Source organism: Cetorhinus maximus, chromosome 26 (assembly GCF_964194155.1).
Source record: "Cetorhinus maximus chromosome 26, sCetMax3.hap1.1, whole genome shotgun sequence".
Lineage (NCBI taxonomy): Eukaryota > Metazoa > Chordata > Chondrichthyes > Lamniformes > Cetorhinidae > Cetorhinus > Cetorhinus maximus.
The window spans coordinates 134,221-155,881 of NC_135904.1; positions in this window are offsets into that span (position 1 = coordinate 134,221).

The window sequence follows — 21,661 nt, forward strand, 5'->3', positions numbered from 1 at the left end:
TGTGCAGTTCTGGTTGCCTAACTACAGGAAGGATATCAGTAAGATTGAGAGAGTGCAGAGAAGATTTACTAGGATGTTGCCGGGTCTTAAGGAGTTGAGTTACAGGGAAAGATTAAACAGGTTAGGACTTTATTCCTTGGAGCATAGAAGAATGAGGGGAGATTTGATAGAAGTTTACAAAATTGTGAGGGGTATAGACAGAGTAAATGCGAGTAGGCTCTTTCCACTTAGATTAGGAGAAATAAACACGAGAGGACATGGCTTTAGGGTGAAAGGGGAAAGGTTTAGGGGGAACATTAGGGGGAACTTCTTCACTCAGAGAGTGGTGAGAGTGTGGAACGAGCTACCATCTGATGTGGTAAATGTGGGCTCACTCTTAAGTTTTAAGAATAAATTAGATAGATACATGGATGGGAGAGGTCTGAAGGGTTATGGACAAGGTGCAGGTCAATGGGACTAGTGGAATAGTATTTCGGCACAGACCAGAAGGGCCGAATGGCCTGTTTTCTGTGCTGTAGTGTTCTATGGTTCTATGGTTAAAGGTACAGTACAACATTTAACAAAACTATAATTACTACAGGAATCATTCAGGAGTTAGATAGGAATACAACACTGAGGCCAGAGAATGTGTCAATTAGGTGAAGCTGAGCAGCAATGTCTGGGCCCAGAGATGGGTAAAGGATTACTGAGCTGAGGCCACTGGCAAAGGCATTCCTGAAGCCGAGATTAGGAGCATGTGCGATTGTGTAGCTGAAGCTGAGAGTGGAATGTTCCTGAGGCTATGGACAGGATTTTCCAGGCGCTCCCCTCCCCACAACACTGAGGTGGGTTCAATGGCGGGTGGGGGACAATGTGGGGGAGAGTTGAAAAATCGGTTTTGCGTTGGCATAAAATGACGGTGAGAACTTGTGCTCCTGCCATTCCCGCCAGAAGCCAGTGTGAAACCGATTTGCACCCTGCTAATGAGATACAGGTAAAGGCCCGACTGGAATCGCCTCCCCCCGCCCGATTCTTCGTGCTGCCAGCGGGAAATCACACCAGTCCAGAACACATCTGGACCAACATAGCGGGTACACGTCAGCACTTACCTTACGAAGGCCTGGAGCAGCTCACGGAGATACGAAGAGAAGATGAAGTCCTCCAGCGACCGGACCCTGGAACTCTGAAGGTGGAGGGGCATGTTAGTGGGGTGGTGAAAAAGGCATATGGGACACTTGCCTTTATCAATCGAGGCATAGATTACAAAAGTAGGGAGGTCATGTTGGAGTTGTATAGAACCTTGGTGAGGCTACAGCTGGAGTACTGTGTGCATTTCTGGTCGCCACATTATAGGAAGGATGTGATTGCACTGGAGGGGGTGCAGAGGAGATTCACCAGGATGTTGCCTGGGATGAAACATTTAAGTTATGAAGAGAGGTTGGATTGACTTGGGTTTTTTTGTTGGAGCAGAGAAGACTGAGGGGGCGATCTGATCGAGGTGTACAAGATTATGAGGGGCATGGACAGGGTGGATAGGGAGTAGCTGTTCCCCTTACTTGAAGGGTCAGTCACAAGGGGGCATAAGTTCAAGGTGAGGGGCAGGAGGTTTAGGGGGGATGTGAGGAAAAGCTTTTTTACCCAGAGGGTGGTGACAGTCTGGAATGCACTGCCTGGGAGGGTGGTGGAGGCGGGTTGCCTCACATCCTTTAAAAAGTACCTGGATGAGCACTTGGCACATCATAACATTCAAGGCTATGGGCCAAGTGCTGGTAAATGGGACTAGGTAGGTAGGTCAGGTGTTTCTCACGTGTTGGTGCAGACTCGATGGGCCGAAGGGCCTCTTCTGCACCGTGTGATTCTGTGATTCTGGAACACCAAGTGCAGTGGGTGGGTGGGTGGGAGCATCAACCACGTGGATCTTCTTGGCACAGCAGCTTCTTCAAACTGCAGGTGATTCGCTGCAGGAGGTACTGTTGGTGATGGTATGTGCTGGGGGTGGGGGGATTTAGATGTGGGCGAGAGGAATGAAGAGGTGGGATGGGTGCGGAGATCTGGGGGGGTGCACGGGAGGTTGGGGTGGTAGGGGAAAGAGAGGGATTCTGCACAGGTGGTGGAATGGGTGAGCTGGTGTCGAGCGGGAGGGTGGGAAGGGCCATGCGGGCTTGGGGTGGGGGCAGGGTGCTGTGCAGGTTTGAAGGGGCATGGGGAGTGCTGAGATGTGCACAGGCATTAGGGGGAAGAGGGGAAAGAGGTTCAGAGGGAGGGGTCAGTGGAGGGCTCTTGGGGAACATACTGAGGATAGCGGTGATAGGATAGGACAGTGACTGTTAAAGGGGCAGTGGGAGCGGGTACGGTGGGAGGATGTGAGTGCAGTGCTGTTGATGATGCTGAGGGTTGTTGTAGGGAATGAGGAAGGTGATGCCGACTCTGGGGATCAGTAGGATGAGGGGGGCATGTCTATTGTAATTGAGGTGGGCTGTTCGGGAAAGTAGGGGACTTCTACATTGACCTGCACAGGTGATGGGGGAGTGTTGAAGGGTGACCATGTGGACGTCAAAGGTGATTCCTAGGGGGTCAATGGTAATGGTGGAAGGATGTGGGTGATTGCGAGGAGGGGAAACAGTAGTAGACCCAACCTCGAAGGTGACGACAACCATTGCTGCGAGTTACTATGCTCCACTCATGGTGGAGATCTCGAGATGCTGCATGGGGTTGGGTCACTGGGTATGGGTGAGATGCAGGTCAGCTGAACTGAACAACTGAAGGGGAGCCCCAGCCTGTCATACTGACAATGCTAGGGCGTTGGGTCGGATGAGCGTGAAGGACAAAGACTCAGTGTGCGTAGGAGACTTCCAGCACATGCCTGATTTTCTGGGGGCGCTGGGTGTCCCTCAGAAGATGGTGTGGGGGTGGGGGTGGGGGTGGGGGTGTGCAGAAGCTTAAGGACTATTCCAAATACACCACATCCGACATGATTACACTGCAAGTGAACTATATTTACAAAAGGGTGATGTGTGTAACAATCACAGTGCACCCGTGCAACCACTTGTCAAATCAGAACTTCTTGAATTTTCTTTCCCTACCACTTTTTCCAGGTGCCCCCCCGACATCCACAGCAGGGGTGGAGGCAGCCTGCTGACCACTGCTCTGCTACCTTGGATGACCTTGGAGACCGTCCTCTGGAGACCTGAGGCCTGGGGCCTGGAGGGCCCCGGCTTACTTTGGCTGTCCTGCTGTGGGGTAGCTGCTCCCTCTGCGATCACAGACAACAAACCTGAAGGGGTCACAAACAAAGAATATTCGGAAGGGCCTGAACCCTCAGGGCCCTGAATGGAGGCCCCAGGGGTGTCCAACTGCCGCTCCTCCTGCCTTTGGGTTCCAGAGGACCCCCGCCTGACTCTGTGAGGGGAAGGGGTACCTGGAAGGAGGTCGAGGTGCTCCATCTCCCTCTCACATAGCCACTGCAAAAGCTCACCCATGGCTCCAGCAATGGAGTGCAGGTCTGTGCACATCTCCTGCAGAATCTGCTGGACCAGGTTGTCCATGGAGTTCGCCACCCTCCCCATGGAGACCTCCATGTGTGCACTGGTCGGAGCCACTTCATCAGAGAGCAGGTAGATGGACTCCTCCACCTCACGTGCCACTCAGCTGAGGGCCTTTGACATCTCTGCCTGATTTTCCCCCATCTCTTGCTGCCTTTCAAACATCTCTTGGGAGGCCAATTCCAGAGGCCCATCATTGGGCATGAGCCTCGCAGATGCCTCTTCCCCAGCACTCCTCCAAGGGCCGGTGAGCTTGGGTGATCCTGCCTCCTCCTGCTGTGGACACATGTCCGTCACTGGAATCTGAGACCCTTCTTAAGCTAGATCTAATACCCACCGAGGCGTGTGTCTCTGGGCTGGTGGAAGGTGCAGGGGATTGCTGTCACTCCTCTGCAGGTGCACTTTCTTCCTCCGCAATGTCCTCATTCCTTCCGGGCTTGTCCGTGTGCTAAACAGAGCTTCGTCACTTTCAGGCCTTGCCCTCTTCCTATTGGCACCTGTAAGTGAGAAAGGAGAGTGTGTGACCACATGAAGCAGTCCATGTACAAATTCAGCAAGACCTGGATAATATCCAGACTTGGGCTAACAAGTGGCAAGTAATATTCACGCCACACGAGTGCCAGGCAATGACCATCTCCAACAAGAGAGAATCTAACCATTGGCCCTTGACATTCAATGGCATTGCCATCGCTGAATCCCCCACTATCAACATCCTGGGGGTTACCATTGACCAGAAACTGAACTGAACTAGCCATATAAGTACCTGTGGCTACAGGAGCAGGTCAGAGGCTAGGAACCCTGCAGCGAGTAACTCACCTCCTGGCCCCCCAAAGCCTGTCCACCATCTACAAGGCACAAGTCAGGAGTGTGATGGAATACTCCCCACTTGCCTGGATGGGTGCAGCTCCCACAACACTCAAGAAGCTTGACACCATCCAGGACAAAGCAGCCGCTTGATTGACACCCCATCCACAAACATTCATTCCCTCCACCACCAACAAACAGTGGCAGCAGTGTGTGTACCATCTACAAGATGCACTGCAGAAACTCACCAAGTCTCCTTTGGCAGCACCTTCTAAACCCACAACCCATGCCATCTAGAAGGACAAGGGCAGCAGATACATGGGAACACCACCACCTAGAAGTTCCCCTTCAAGCCACTCATCATCTTGATTTGGAAATATATCGCCGTTCCTTCACTGTCGCTGGGTGAAAATCCTGGAACTCCCTCCCTAACAACACTGTGGGCATATCTACACCACATGGACTGCAGCAGTTCGAGAAGGCAGCTCACTACCACCTTCTCAAGGGCAATTAGGGATGGGCAATAAATGCTGGCCCAACCAGTGATGCCCACATCCCATAAATGAATTAAAAAATGAGCTGCCTCCAATCTGGAGGAACGTTTGACCCTTAGGTTTCTATAACATGCATGGATCCTGACTGGATGGAGGTCACAAGCCAATCTCTCCATCTCCAAAGTCTCAGTCCCACTCCACCCCTGCCAGCTGGGCTGCCCCTCCTCGAAGTCAGTGAGGTCTTTGAAGTGTGGCCGGCCCCCTCCCATCTTCTCCCCCTCTCTCTTATTATGGTGCAAAGAGAGAAGATGGGGTTGAGAGCGCTTGGGTTTCAGTTTCTTTCTCAAGCTTCCAGTCTTACAAATAACCCACTCGATCATGTGCCAACTGCAGGTTGTCCACAAGGGTTCTGGGGCAGCACCCTCCCGAGTGGTGAGCCCATGCAGATAGAAGGATAAGGCTCACAGAGACATGTCATTAGTGGTGTTTACTGGTGCCCTCAACGCCTGAGCCCCTTCCCCACCCCCGACCTCCCAGACAGTACCTGAACTCTTTGTGTGGAAGGGTCAGGGACCCACAGCGGCCTCTCCACCTGCAGACTAGTTGGGCTGCAGTGGGGCTATGAGGCATTACCTTATCACATTGCCACTGAGGCCCATGTGCCCTGTACCATTCAGTGATGTGAGTGTGAGCAGTTGAGGGTTCACTTACCCTGACAGCCTGGATGAGGTCATTCATCTGTTTGCAGGATTGCAGGGCAGTCCCCTGCTGGAGGCCCTGGGCACTGATGGCCCTGGAGACTTGCTCCTGTTGCCAGGTTTGTCTCCCTTCTCGGCCTCCTCCTCCCATCCTGTGGATAAAGGACACCCCCTCCTGGCCTCCACTTCATCAAGCAGGCTGCCCAGGGAGGCATCGCTGAATTTGGGCGCAGGAGCTCCCGGCCCTCTTCAGGCCATCTCCTCTCTCAATATTGGGTAGGTTGCTGTCCAGGCACCTTTTAAATATGGTGCCTGGGTATGTTGGCGATGTGCCCGCCATCCAGCCTGACCCGCTGCTCAATACCTCGGGAAATCCCCGACTGCATCATTAGTGAGGCTGGGGAGACTGTGTGAATTCCTGGTGGTGGGAAATATTCCCCGGCCCTGCCCCTGCCATGGGACTTAGTCCTGGAAAGGAAAATTTCACCCAATAGTCGTGGGTTCTGTAACTAAGTGCAGAAGGATTCTCAGGGTGGAAGCTAGGATGTAAACTAGTAATCACAGCAGGGTTTGTTTTATTTCTACAAAATAAGCTGTGTTTGTACCATTATTCTGCATTATAAACTCTTGTATAAGCCCAGTTACATAATTTTTCCCACCAAAGATACTTCATGTACACGTCTAAGAGTTCATAATTTACTTTTTGCTAGTTCTTAATACAAAAACAATTCATAGTTATCTCCAAGCTATGCAATTGTGGAACAATTCCTTATCTCAGTTAGAGTGCAATTCAATCTTTGCTGGTATTGGGAAAGGGTCAAAGGGTCAAAGGGTCAAGGGTCAAAGGGTTACAAACAATAAATCCAGGCGAGCTCTGCAAATGCCTAGTTTTCAAATCATTTTCAAAAAACTCGTCTGGTCTCGTTGGCGGTGGGCATCATGGCGGGCAGGGGGGGAATAATTTGGTGAGAGGGGCAGAAATTGGTTTCACACCAGAGTGAGATCACAGCGGGATCATCTGATGATGTCCACCAAGGCGGAACGCGAATCCTCCTGGAGGCATGAACATAATTTGCATCCCGCTAATGGGATGTAAAGTAAAGCCTGACCGGAATCGTCCCCCCACCCCGTGCCCAATTTACCATTATGCCAGCGGGAAAACATGCCGACCAGAACACCTCTGGGCACGTGCGACGCCCGGGAGTGGGGACTTACCTTTAGGGCATTGTGGACACCCGAGGAGAAGAAGATGCTGGAGCCCTGCAGCTACAGGACCCTGGAGGAACACGTGCATCGCCTGCTGGCTGGATTATCATGGGCATGGCTCCGCCACAAAGCCGCTCTCGGAAGGTAGGAGGTCACCGTTGGTGCTTAGGGCCTGCTTCAGGACGTTATGTTGTTGGCCATGGGCTCACAACATTTCCATGGTTCCCATTGATGTTTCAGGACTGCTTCAGGGTGGTCTTGGCCATGGGCTACAATGGATGATCAGCAAAGTGCAGAGAGAGGAAGGTCTGGGTGTGAGTGGGAGAGGAAGCTGTACCAGGTTGGGAGGGTGGATCAAAGGTGTTGAGGAGAGTGAGGTTGGGATGGGGAGACGAAGGTGTTGGGGGGTGTGAGGTTGGGAAGGGGAAGGAGGGTGTCTGGGGGAGGAGGGAGTACTGGGTAGGAGGAGGGAGTATGGGGTGGGAAGAGGGTGTAACAGGGGAGAATGCTGCAAGTGGAGAGGTAGGTTTATGGGGGTAGGAAAATGTAAGAGAGGGAGTTCGGAGAGGGGAAGGTGTCCAAGGGGAGGAGGGAGTAAGGGTGGAGGAGGTAGTAAATGGGGGCGGAGATGTCGAGGTGAACAGGCAAGGGAGGGGTCTGTGGAGTCAATGACTGCCTCCTGGGGAGCGAACTGAGGGTGGGTGTGGTAGGCTGGAATAGTGAGTGTGAGAGGGGGCAGAGGGAGCAATAGAAGGGGCAGCGGTAACAGTAGAAGGGGCAGCAAGGGTGGTTGATGGGGACACGGAGGCAGACATGGATCCTGTGGTGGGAAGGAGGGGAATGGTGAGGTCAGTGTGGGTGGGTTGGGATTCTGTGGGAGGTAGGGAATGTGCATGTTCACCTGGACATCCTAGAATGACAAGGGTTCGGGTTGGTAGGTGACAGTGGGGAGGTGGTAGGTGATGGCGGGGGGGGTCGACAGTGATGGGGAAAGGGCATGGGTAACCAGGGGAGGGGAAAGGACGTGGTAGCTGATCAGAAACTTGACGATCACCAGGTCTGTCAAATCAAAAGAGAGTGGAGCCTCTTGTTGGACTTGCCCAGGTGCACTCAGTGGGTGAGCGGAGATTCAGGTCGGTTCAGATGGACAACTGAAGGAGAACCCCAACAGGCAGCATTGAAAATGCTCAGGACATTGAGATGAGTGTGATGGATGAAGGCTCCGTGTGCATGGGGAGTGCTTGCACAAGACTCTGAAAGGCCCTGCCACAAACACACCTCTCCCTCCAGAATCACTCACGGGGGTTTGGCTGTGTGCAGCTGAATTGCTTGTGGCAGTGGGCATGGTGGGGTGGGTGTGGGGGATGCAAGGGGAGGACTCACAAGCCTGTCAGTGAAGCTGAAAGTCATCATTACACAATATTCAGTGAAAGTGAATATATTTTCAGATTATAAAGTGACAAACATTCCACACAGTGCCATGTGTCCTGCTCACACTCTCTCATCTGTTTTCATGCAGGAAAAGCTGAGAAATGTCCAAGAATGGGGGTGGAGTGGGCCACATTAGGCCCCGCACTCGCTTTGAGGAGCGTGCTATTGCGCTGACCGGTGAGGACATGGACCATGACTGCTCCTTCTGCCCCCCTCTCACACTCACTATTCCAGCCTACCACACCCACCCTCAGTTCACTCCCAGGAGGCAGTCATTGACTCCAGAGACCCCTCCCTTGCGTGTTCACCTCGACATCTCCGCCCCCACTTACTCCCTCCTCCACCCTTACTCCCTCCTCCCCCCCCCGGACACATTCCCCTCTCTGAACTCCCCCTCTTACATCTTCCTACCTCCTTAAACCTACCTCCCCACTTGCAGCATTCTCCCCTGTTACACCCTCCTCCCACCTCATACTCCCTCCTCCTACATCATACTCCCTCCTGCCCCATGCAACTACTTGTGATAAGGAATCCTTAACTTATCTAGACCTACCACTTCTAGGTGCTGCCCTGACATCTGCAGCAGGGGTGGAGACATCTTGTGCAATGGTTGGCCCTGTTGTCTCTGATGACTTTACTGTGCGTCCTCTGGACAGCCGAGGCCTGAGGCCTTGAGGGCCCCGGCTTGCTTTGGCTGTCCCTGTGGACCAAAGTAGAGATATTTAGTGCTTGGCAGCAGAGTCAAAATCAGGAGAGAGAGCACTCATAGTGGCATTGAGAGGGGGATTTATGTGGTCCAGGATCCTCATGTGGGTGTTCACCACTAACCTCACCGCCACCGCACCCTCACCGGTCAGCGCAATGGCACGCTCATCAAAGTGAGTGCAGGGCCTAATATGGCCCACTTCACCCCTGTTCTTGGACCTCTCCCAGCTTCTCCTACATGAAAACAGATGGAGAGAGTGTGAGAAGGACACATGGTGCTGAGTGGAATGTTCGTGTGGTGAGTGGAACCATAGACAGGAATGAGGAAGCGAGCTCGAGAGGATATGAGCCTGAGGGAGATGTGAGGGTGTGTGTGAAAGTTAGTGGCGTTGCCCCTTGAGGTGTGAGATCCCTGTGGATGTGTGATGGGATTGTGAGTGTGTGAGTTGAGAGTGATGAGGTGGTTGACTTACCCTAGCGAATGGATAAGCGCATTCATTCTCTTCCTGCACTGATGGCTGACCTCTTCTGTGCTCTGGTGTTGCTGACCACTGCTGCCACCACCTCTTAGTCTGGATTGGTGACTCTAGTGGACCTCCTGTGGCCAGAGCAGGGTTAGAGGACATTGTGGCAGTGTTCCACTGCACCCAGGAGGCAGCACAGAAAGGTGTCAGTAAATTTAAGGTTTTCCGTCTTCTTTGCTTTCAACCCCATCTGTAACCTGGAGCAGTCCTGGTCTGTAGACATGAAGTAGGTTTCTCTCTGGTGCGCTTTAAATATGGTGCCCAAAGCGAGGAAGCGCTGAGGTCACAACGTAGCGGGCAATTGGGAGCCCGCTTGCCGGTGATGCAGTGTACTCCCTGTGAATTATTAATGAGGCAGACGTGCCAGGAAGGGGAGGATACGGTGTGAAAACCCGCCATTGCCGCCAGCGGGCAAAACGCATTTCCTCAAGCCCGCTGCCATACTTAATGCAAATCTGGGCCAATTTCGCCCTTCAAGTGTTTTGTGTAATAAGGTTCCCTCCATCCTCTTCCTTTGCTTCATTCACCACCCATCTCCCCATTCCATCCCTAATAGCTGCATTACAAACTAGCCATGACCTCAAGAGATCAAAATAACACCCAGAATCGGAGAATGGTGGAAGGTACCTTGGGGAATTGCCAAGAGCTGAGAGATAATCCCCTGAAGTTAAATGGTATTTTTTTCTAGTCATGGATATCCCAGCTTTATTGTCACATAAACTTTTTCTCTCTATTCAGTGGCTAGAGGCGAGTATGGCCTAAAATAAATGACACGGATATCATCCTTGTTGTAAAAATGTGGTTCACTATTATCAGTTACTAAGTATTTTGTCGTCCTTTTGTTTTAGCGACTATTTTTGTATGTTCGTTTAGAAATACATTTGCATCAGTGTTGATCAATGATGACATCATCGGTTGCCTGGAGGTAATAAGCTTAATGTGCAAAAAGTAAATTAATATCAGTTGTTACAATCAGTTGCCTTGGGCTTTTCAGCAGTGTTATCGTTTCAACTCTCTGTATGTGCAAAACCTAGGTCATTTTTAACTTGAGGGAATACCAGCATTTTCACTGTCAAAGGCATCCCATAATATCAAGAAATTTCAACGTCATGCAGATCCTAAATTTTAACAACTTCTTGTACTGTCTGAGCTGATTAGATGCGTCTTCATGACCTAAATAAAAACAAAAGCATCTTTCATTAAAATAGTGCCTCTAATGTATAAAATGTCCCACAGCACTTTGCTGAAGAGAAGCTGTTGAACAGTTGTCAAAGAGACGGTCAGAAAGATTTCATAAGCCTCCTAAAGGAGGCCAGAAAGTTTCTGGAGGGAGCTCCAGAGAGTCGGGTTGGAGAAAGCTGATGGCTTTGCCACCATGCAGGGAGATCCACAAACTGCCATAGTCAGAGCACTGGGGTATTGAGTCAGCAAGAGTTGGACATTGGGCACTGCAGCCATTTCAATGTGATTTGCAGGAGGCTACCATCTGATCCAGCTTCTCTTCAGTTTTAATTGAAATAATTTTAGGCCATGGTAAAATGTAATTCAGGAAGCATCTGCTGCATGAATTGAAAGCTAGTTACATGCTGGCTATAAGTAGCAATCTGAATTTAATGTTTCACTTTGGAGATGCATGATATATATGCAATAAAAAGGTATAATTGCTCGGCTTAATGAGAGAGCACATTAATGAAGTTCACTAAGTATACCTTATTTACATTTGTCGATTAGGTTGATTACAAAATAGATTTTCCTTCATAGATCAAATACTCAAAATGGTTATTAGACAAAGCACCATGCTACTGCAATGCTTTTAGTGCATTAGAAATAATTAATAGTCATTATCCTTTAATTTGCCCATTGCTCCTGTTAACTCTGTAGAACATTAGGGAGCCCCATCCAGGCTGCAGACAAGAGAAGTGATGGGGAAAATTTTCAGCCAGTTTAGAAAAAAGATATCTTCCTTCACTGTACAATTCAACACACAAGTTTTCACTAGTGGAAAATAAGCAGTCCAATAAGAATTCAACAGTAGATTCAACAGGTTTAATTACCTGATGAGACACAGGATTAATCAAGAAAGCAGAAGATAGTGTGGTTAATACTAGGGAGCGAAGCTTGAGAAGTGTGTTCAGTGTTAAGTGAACACAACAAATAAGGTCTACAGGGAAAAGAAGCATTCTTCTCCTGGATGTCATTGATTTTCCACGAGGTCTGTCGCTTGTTGTGTTTTTAAAATCATATAAAAGCACCAATCACTCATCAGGGATTGGGTAAATATGTTGTGAGTTCATTTATTTAAACTAGGCACGTGAGAACATGTATACATGGTTAGAAGACTTGAAGACATCAGCAGCAGGGTTGTGTGTGCTAGTTCTGCTCCAGGCCAAAGTGAAACTGAGGTTGGACCACATGACACACTTACTTTCTAGTGATGGCATGTTGCTATACCTTAATGGCATATTACAACATCCCCCTTTTTAAAGGTATTTCCCCCCTTCCAAAGAAGTATAACTATTTACAATACATGTTCATGTTTAGTTACCATTACATTAATGTATAGGACTGGCGAATATATTTGTCTCTAAAGCATAGAGGTAATCCACTGGTACACCCAGGTCTTGTAATGGTAACCTTGTCTGGAGGTTTCTTTAATTGCTCGCAGTGGCCTTTGGGGTTGTCATTCTTGGATGTTATCCACGGTTACATTCACAATTTAGTCCTCGATGCAACAGGATTGTACGGTGATTGAGGAGCTGGAATGGATCTGATGTGTCCTCAGTTAAGGCTTACTGTTGCGCACTTGTGTTTAATGACTTCATAGGACCTTGGTTCCAAACAAATCCTTGTCACCTTGGCTGGGGGTCTTCTGTAAGATCCTGGATACGAATTTGTTGTCCCAACTGTAAACTTGGACATTTTTAACCTGGATTTTTATCATGCACATTGGTCATCTTCTCTTTCAGTTTTAAAAGTTGCTCTTTAGTTTCTGACAGGGTAGAATGGGTAAGTGTGGTGCTCTCTGGTCTGCCAAACATGAGTTCTGCCGGTAGTAGAATTGTTGCTCTCAGGTGTAATATTGCAATGTATAGATCTTACTTAATATGTCCACAATTGAGAATTAGGGATTTCACTGTGTTAAGCATCCATTCAGCTCAGCTATTAGATCTAGGGTAATGAGGAGAAGAAGTAGTGCGGTCGATATTCCACTTCTCACGCATATCCTGAAATGGCTTACCAATAAATTGTGGACTGTCATCCATAGTGATCACTCTAGTCACACTAAGTAAACTGAAAATTGCACTTAGAGTGTGTGCAACAGTTGTGCTTGACGTGTTGTGCAATTGTCGAATAATGGGGCACTTGGCAAAGTAGTCAGCGATGATGATGAAATCAGTGCCAAGGACATGAAAGAGGTTGGATGTAATTTTGAACCAAGCATAGGTGGGAACTTCATGTGAAATCAATGGTTCTTTGGCTGACATGGCGTATGCTCTTGACATGCTTCACACTTCCTGACAATGACTTCAATGTTATTGTTCATACCCAGTCAATAGACTGTCTTATCTTGCAGGTCTTCTCACCCGACCTCTGCCCATGTGTGAGTGATGAAATTGTTGGAGAATATCAGGTAACAAAGATTCTGGTATAATGACCTGCCTGCCTTTAAAAATTACACTCTTGGAGATGCCTAGTTTTTCCCAGTAAGGCCAAAATCGTCCCATGTGTTCATGGACATGCTGAATTGAATCAGAGCCTCCTTTGATGATGGTTTTCCACAGTTTCTGTTGTTACAGACAGAAGGGAGGGTTAATTTAAACAGCACTAATTTCTTCTCTCATTACCCGTCCATAAACAGAAAGGTGTTTTGATCAGTTTCCCTCTTCATAAGCAGTGGCGTATTTTCCCAACCTCTCAGTTTTTATGCAATCAAGTTTCCATTAATAACCCCACAGCAAACTTGAGATAGGAGGTACTCAAAGGGTTGGTTTATTTGCGCACACTCAAAATGCAGGAAGAAGAATTCGCAACATCACCTCCATAGTCAGATAGTAAAGAGAGGGACAGAGAAAAGGATGTTTTACAGTGCAGATACCACATGGTTCCCATGAGTCCAGAATCAAAGTCCAATGAGGTATTCCTTCATGGAGGTTGGCAGGTTGAAAACTGATGCTGTAGAATTCACTTTTCCAGTGGTGTTGAATTCACAAGATCAGATAGGCACACAGAGATGAATCAGTCCTATAGGCAATGGCACAGAACTTCCAACAGAAGCAGTGACAATGGGGGCAAGTGTTCAACCTGAGCAGAGCTCCTTTCACGTGGCTGCTAGAGGTAAGGAGGTGTGAGTTTTCCCAAAACTGCAAAGTGGTATCTTTTGTTCTGGGTTCACAGACAGACAAAGGCTCAGCAATTTTAAGGATCTTGTTCAGCCAGGGTCCTGTGTTTTCACACTGGGGAGTCCAACATACAGCCAGCAGGCGCAATAGCAGTTCCCCGTTGCATTTTTGAGGTTTAAACCTCAGACGCTGCATCAGTATGGACATTGTCTTTTCCTGAGTTGTGGAATATTTGGCTGGCCTGGTAAGGTTCAAAATCTGCCTTTAAGGGGAAGTCTATTTGGGGTTTAGAGTTCTGAATTCCTAACTGTTGGGAATCAGGCATAAGCAAAGTGTTGTTTGCAGAACTCTGTCCCTGTCTAAATGCTGATCATGTATCTCCTAAAGGGTCTGGGGGTTTTACATGGTGGTTAGCGTTCAGTGGGTGGGTAATAGTCAAGCTGCACGGGGCTATCTACAGGGAATGCCGGGCATCTCACTCCATGAGTGCCAGGTCTTTCAATCGAAGGGCTGAGCGGCCCTTCTCCAGCTTAGCTCCTCCCTGTGCACCTTGGTAACCTGTGGGTTCAGTTATCCCAAACTAGGCACTGTGGCCGGGCTGATTGTCAGGAGATTGGGGTTCAGGAGATTGGGCAGCACTTAGCCTCAGGGAGGTCAGTGTGCTCTTTCACACGTATGCGCGAAAGAGCGCACTCCCGGCTGAGGGAATCCACGCCCCCCCCCAGCCCGCACAGCGCTTTCTGGTGGACATCATGCTGGATGGGCCTTAATTGGCCCGCCCACGTAAAATGGCAGCGCGCCCCCAATCAGGGGCGTCGATCGAAGGCACGCCTGCCCGTGTCTGCTCCTGCGCTTTCACCCCAGCGGGGGGAAAATTTTCCCCTGTGTTTTAAAATTCGTTCCAGCCACTAATAGCTCTTTTATATTAGCTTTGGCTCAAGTCTTAAACTTGGACTCTGGTCAAATTTAAATGGGCGATCCTGGATTTAAGCTCCCAATTTCTGTTATGGACAGGACAGGGTTAATTTAAGCAGTGCTAATTTCTCCTCTCACCAGCCACTCATAAACAGAAAGGTGTTTTGATTAGTTTCCCTCTTTAGAAGCGGTGGTGTATTTCCCCAAGCCCTCGGTTTTTGTGCGATCCAAGTTTCTATTATTAACCCCACAACAAACTTGAGACAGGATGTACTCCAAAGGGTTAGTTTATTTGCACACACTCAAATGTGTGAAGGAGGGTTCACAACATCATCTCCACACTCAGACAGTGAAGAGAGGGATAGAGAAAAGGATGTTTTGCAGTAGAAACCACAGAAAAAGTAAATATTGGTTCACGTGAGTTCCAGATTCCAGAATTGACACCCAATGACATATTCCTTCACAGAGGTCAGCGGGTTGAAAACCGATGTTGTAGAATTCACTTTTACATCTTTACAAGATGAGATCAGCATGCAGAGATGAAGCATCCTACAAGACTTAGGCAATGGCACAGAACTTCCAACAGAAGCAGTGTTGACAGGGCCAAGTGTTCAACCTGAACAGAGCTCCTTTCTGTGTGGCTGCTAGTCAGATTTTAAAGAGCAGACTGAGCTATTCCGCTCAGCAAGGCATTATTACTTGTTCAACAAGGCAGAGGACTATGTTCACATGACCCCCATGTCTCCACCAGGTCATCCCAGCCATTATGAGTTGAAAGGAAAGCTTGAGGGGCCTTTAGTCTTAGTAGACCATCTGTCTCCTGCAGGCAACCCTGGGCTATCAAATGCAAATGGACTTTATATAACCCTCTTTGAAGTTGGGCTGTGCAGTCCCCAGGTGACCATTAGTGTCTCCTCCAAGATAACGGAGTGAGTTTTCCCAAAATTGCCGTGTCTTCTTTTGTTGTAGGGGGGTCACAGACAGACATAGGTTCAGCCAAGGTACAGTTATAAAATTTAGAAATAGCAATGAGTATATTTATGTTTTGCATTTGTCCACCAGGCTTTGCAGGAACATTTCCATGGGAGTGGATGCGATCGCCAACTCACAATTCACAGTATGTAGCTTTCTCTCTGCTTCTGCTGATGAAGTGACCCATGGGTTCTGTAGAGGCTGTTGTCAAAACGACCTGAACTCTAGTCGATGGATTTTGAACCCGTGTTCCAATGTAGTCCATGGCCTGAATTTTAGACTTGGTGGGCACGCACAATCAGCGGACCTGGGACCGGTCAGGAAACAGGCCCCCGAGCGTGATCAGCCCACAACCACAATTTCACACTGGCCAATTAAGGCCCGGCCAGCGTGAAATGTGTCTTCCCAATGGTCGGGAAGGGCCGGGCCCAAAGATGACCCCGGCAGGTGGTTTAAAATCGGCACACGTAGCTCCTTGAAAGCTGCCAGGGAAGAACATATCTTCTGCATTCTGGAGAGTGAAGCTGTGGCCTCAATAGCGGCTGAAGATGGCAGATGGGAGGGCAGGTCGGGTGGGCGCTCAGCGCCCCGGTTTTCAGACGAGTGTCTCGCGGTGCTCTTGGAGGAGGTGCCTGCCAGGACAGACACCCTCGTCCTCAGAGATGGAAGGAGGAGGCCACTGCACCAGGCAAAAAAAGCTTGGGAGGAGGTGGCAGCCAAGGTCAGCAGCCATGACATTGTGCGGTGTACATGGTGCAGTGTAACAAAAGGTTCAACGACCTGCTGCACTCGGGAATGGTGAGTACCGTGTTAGCATGGATCACTGTGGTGAAGTGTTAAGGTCTGGCCATCCCACTGTGGAGCTCAGGGGTCTTAGCAACTGAATGCCAACCATCAAGGATGCCGGAGCTGGCCAAGAGGGTGAACCCTGGCTGCTTGGACTGAGTGCCTTGCGGCTCGAGGGCCACAACTCAGATGTGCCCTGCGAGGTGCTCCTTAGCTGGGGTTGGCCAGGCTGCAATGGTGCTGCAGGTAGAGAGTGGGCTCATCAATGCTCCTCTGTCCTTTCAAGAGAAGATGAGCCATAACAACATTGAGGGGTCACGGACAGGTAGAGGCCCCCCAAAGCTCTGAAACCTAACCAGATTTGAGCAGGGTGCCTTGGAGCTGGAGAGCTGCCACAAACCACCTTCAGCCAGTCGTGGAGAGGTGGGGGTGTCAGGTGAAGGTAAGAGTGCAGTGCACAGAGGTGAGAGTTTTGGATGGTGTAAACATTCTTGTGTAGTCTCACCATTGATGGGAGCCTCAAAATTGGAGTCCTCATTGATCATTGAAAGATAATGGCACCATGATGCAGATCTCCATTGTCCAACCAGGGTGCCTGGCATGTACAGTGACAATGTGATGACTCATTGCTCTCCCTTTGACTCACCAGCAGGCACTCGTTCACAGGACCCTGAAGAGCCACCCCTGATGCCAGAGGACCTCCAGACTTCAGTTGCACCTGCGTCAGAACTGCTCTCTGAACCAGGGGCAAGCGCAGATACCAGCACCTCGGTGGGCATTAGGTCTTCGGTTAGAATGTCAGTGCACAGCAGTGAGGGCACTTCACACTCACTTGAGGTGCAGGCGGAGGCAGAGAGTGCCCAGGGCACCCGCAGTCCTTCAACTGCTGGAGGCCAGGACAATGCTAAGTCAAAGGCAGATGATGAGCCTTTGGAGTCGTCCATTAGGCGACAGATGCTGGATGTCCAATGGGATGTGCGGGAGGATCAGGCGGAGATCCATGAGGGTATGTGTGCCATGGTCTCTGTTGTGGAGGAGCCCATGCAGAACATAAGCACTGTGTTGACCCTCATGGCCGAGCACACGGCCTCCTCCATTGAGAGAGGGGAAAATCTCATGGAGAGGCAGCTCCAGGGACAAAATCAGGGGTGCCTGGGGCTGTGCTCGGACCTGCAGCCCTCACACAAGCACTGACCTCAGGTGGATGAGATACCCAGTATCCCAGCCAGGCGCCCATCCATCAATGGCGAGCAGGGAGGCCCAGGATGACCTCACATTGGCACACGAGCTGCTTGTCATCTCTGTGAGCTCCTCTCAGGGCGCTCTGGATGATGGCAGCAGCTCCTCCACCCCTCCACCAGTGACCCTGGCATCTGATGAGGCTGCGGTGACTGGGGAGATGCCAGCCATGGCACTGGCCGCTCTCTCCCAGGCGGGGCCAGCACAGGCTCCACTGGCCAGAGGACGACCCCCAAGGTCATCAAGACCAACAGGACAGCAGAGTCAGCAGCTGCCTCCAATGCCACTGCCACTGCCAATGCCAGTGCGGTGAGGAGGGCGGGCGGTGGGGGAGGGGGTCACCAAGATGTAACACTCGTAAACGTGAGTTTAAGGCACTTTGAGCACAAGAGGGATGGGTCATGGGTGACCTCCTGTTCTGTAATGTTTTGTTTATGCGTTTACTGGTGTGGAAATGAACACCAGAGATGGTTCTGTTACTTTGTTCTGATTGTGAAAATTACATTAAATTTGCTTTTGTTGTGATGGCCTGAGTATGCTTCACCTTTTTGTTTTCGGTGCAGGATACGCCAGTATATAATGCTGGACATGAGTGACTCTAAATGTTATTGCACAGGTACTGAGTGGACTTTGGGTTCACACGACAGGGGCATTTCGGACATCCTGGATGGAGGCAGCAGCCCTGGCGTGAGGTGGGAGGGGATATTTGACAGCCTAGCTGAAGGAGCATTGGATCAAGGTGTCTCTGCCTCCCTGAAGGATACAGAGGTCTGTCTCCACACCCTCAGCGTTCTCCTCACCGTGCTCCTCTTCTGACTCACTACTGGATTCATCCTCTGTGGCCTGTGGAGCTGCCTCAACATCCTCTTCCTCCAGTAGGTCCCCCCTTGTCAGTGCCAGATTGTGGAGAGTGCAGCATGTAACCACTATCAGTGACACCCGCTCTGGGGGTTATTGTAGTGCTCCCCCTGAACGGTCCAGGTATCAGAAGCACATCTTCAGCAGACCTATGGTCCTCTCTATTACCGCCCTTGTGGAGGTGTGGCTCCTATTATAACGCTGCTCTGCCTCTGTTCTTGGGTGGCAGAGAGGCATCATAAACCACCTTTTCAATGGATAGCCCTTGTCACCCAGCAGCCACCCATCCAGTCGGGCTGGAGCACTGAATATTTACAGCACCTGGGAGTGTCTCAGGATAGAAGCGTTGTGGAAGATGCCAGGTTACCTTGCACAGACTTACAGAATCTGCATCCTGTGGCCACAACCTATCTGGACATCCATCGTCTGGAAGCCCTTCCTGTTGATGAAGGCACCCGGCTGACACGCTGGTGCCTTAATGGCCACATGTGAGGAGTCTATTGCTCCCTGGATGTATGGGAACCCAACAATCACTGTAAACTCTCTGGCTCGCTCAGCCTGGCTGGCCTCGTCCATACGGAAATGAATAAATGTCATTACCCACCTGAACAGAGTTTCTGTCACAAACTTGATGCAACTGTGGACAGCGGATTTGGAGATTCCACAAAGATCCCCCACTGACCCCTGGAAAGAGCTAGAGGCATAGAAGTTAAGGGCCACTGTGACCTTCAGAGCCACTGGCATGGGGTGTCCACCCATTCAGTTGGAGGTGATCTCAGGCCCAATCATCTGACAAATGGAGGTCACAGTCTCTCTGGAGAGGCGGAGCCTCCTTCGGCATTGCACCTCAGACATATTGAGGTAGCTGCATCGCCGCCTGTAAACCCTGGCAGCAGGATAGTGGCATCTTCTGTGGTCCCTTCCGTCTTGGGCTACCTGCTGGCCCTGCCCCCCTTGTGCCTGCGCCTCTCCTCCCACAGGTCTCTCCCCTGGAAGTTGCACTGGGACACCCGGCCTCCTCTCCCTTCGGCCCCTCTCTTCCTCCTCAGAGGAGGTGCCTCCAGCGGAGACCACAATCCCCATTGCCAGGGTAATGGAAGGCTGTCTGATACCTGGAAGGATCCACACGGTCAAAATCCTCCGGGGGCCTTGGAGACACCAATGAGCCTGAAATGAAGCCTGGAAATACTCAGAATGAAGCTCAGAACTGAGGTGAAGCTGTCAAGTACCAATAAGCAACCAGCAGCAAACTATCTCCTAAACTCCTCACTACTCACACTGGCAATGCTGCTGACCCTTTTTATCCCGCCCTTGGATCGGGTTTTGCAAAGTGTGGGCTGACCGGGCAAAATTGCACGGGCAACATAAAATCGGGATCAGTTGGCTTTTTAATGGCCTTAAGTAGCCTTTTAATTGATGGTGGGCGCGGCTCCGATACCCACACTCCCGCCAACCTGAAGATTGTGCACGTGCAGGATGGCGTCGGGACATTTGCCCGATGTCTACTTGCGCTATTTTATTCCCAATTGGGTCGGGCGTGCGCCAGCCTGCGAGGCATAAAATTCTGCCCCAAGTCTTTTGGGGATCCTTTAGCTTTTCTATCATTAATCCTGACATGTTCAGCCTGTGTAGACCTTCATTCCCGATTGCCAGGTGAATTTTTATGGCTTGTTGTCTGGTTCAGATACGGCCGAATCAAGAAACCATGGCCTCAATTTTTCAGTCAGTGGGCGGGCTCGGCGGGAGTGGGCGGGGACGGTGGGAGTGGGCGGGGACGGTGGGAGTGGGCGGGGACGGCGGGAGTGGGCGGGGACGGCAGGAGTGGGCGGGCTCGGCAGGAGTGGGCGGGGACGGCGGGAGTGGGCGGGCTCGGCGGGAGTGGGCGGGCTCGGCGGGAGTGGGCGGGGACGGCGGGAGTGGGCGGGCTCGGCGGGAGTGGGCGGGGACGGCGGGAGTGGGTGGGGACGGCGGGAGTGGGCAGGCTCGGTGGGAGTGAGTGGGGCTCGGTGGGAGTGAGAGTGGGCGGGGACGGCAAGAGTGGGCGGGGACGGCGGGGATGGCGGGAGTGGGCGGGGACGGCGGGAGTGGGCGGGGACGGCGGGAGTGGGCGGGGACGGCGGGAGTGGGCGGGTACGGCGGGAGTGGGCGGGCTCGGCGGGAGTGGGCAGGGACGGCGGGGGTGGGCGGGGACGGCGGGGGTGGGCGGGGACGGCGGGCTCGGCGGGAGTGGGTGGGGACGGCGGGAGTGGACGGGCTCGGCGAGAGTGGGCGGGGACGGCGGGAGTGGGCAGGGACGGCGGGAGTGGGTGGGCTCGGCGGGAGTGGACGGGCTCGGCAGGAGTGGGCGGGCTCAGCGGGAGTGAGCGTGGACGGTGGGAGTGGGCGGGGACGGTTGCAGAGCCGATCGCCACCCGCGTTTGTCTCCGCGCCGGTATTCTACGCCCGTGGGCTAATTAAGGCCTGCGCAGCGTACGACGTGAGCGGTAACAGCGCTACCTGTACGATCGGGGGGAGGGTGGAGAGTCGGGGCCAATGTTCTTTCATAGATCTGTGTGAGCGAGCGCTTCAATCTCCCTGAGGCACGGAGCTGCTCGGGGAGTGTGAAGCACTATTGAAATAAATAAATAAATGGGGAAAACCTGTCCCCTCTGTGTCACATGAGATGGGACATGTTTTTATTTTTCAGAAAACCTTTTTATTTGATTCACAAAAGCTTTAGGAACCATCATCCCGCTCGTGGATGAGGTTTCCTAAAAAATGTGAAGGCCCCGGCTTGGCCTTTTCACCTGCCCGCCGACCGTTACATTACAACAATTACATTAATTACTTCCTTAATGGCCTTAATAAAAATGGCTGTTTAATTATCGGCGGGCGTGGAGCCAACTCCGGTGGGCACCTACCCAATGAAACATCGCGATGACATCAGGACATACGCCCGACGTCACCGTGCGACATTTTTCGCGCCAATGTGTCAGGCCCACCTCCACACACTGACTGAAAAATTCAGGCCCATAGCTCTGTACGCTGTTTAAACATTGTGAAATTCAGATAATAGGTCAGCTGCATTCCAGTTCAAATTTGGGAATTATGTGGACATTTTGATGATATTCCTTTGACCTTGCTCCTTGTTTTTTTCAATTTATTGTTCAGCAACTCAAGTTACCTATT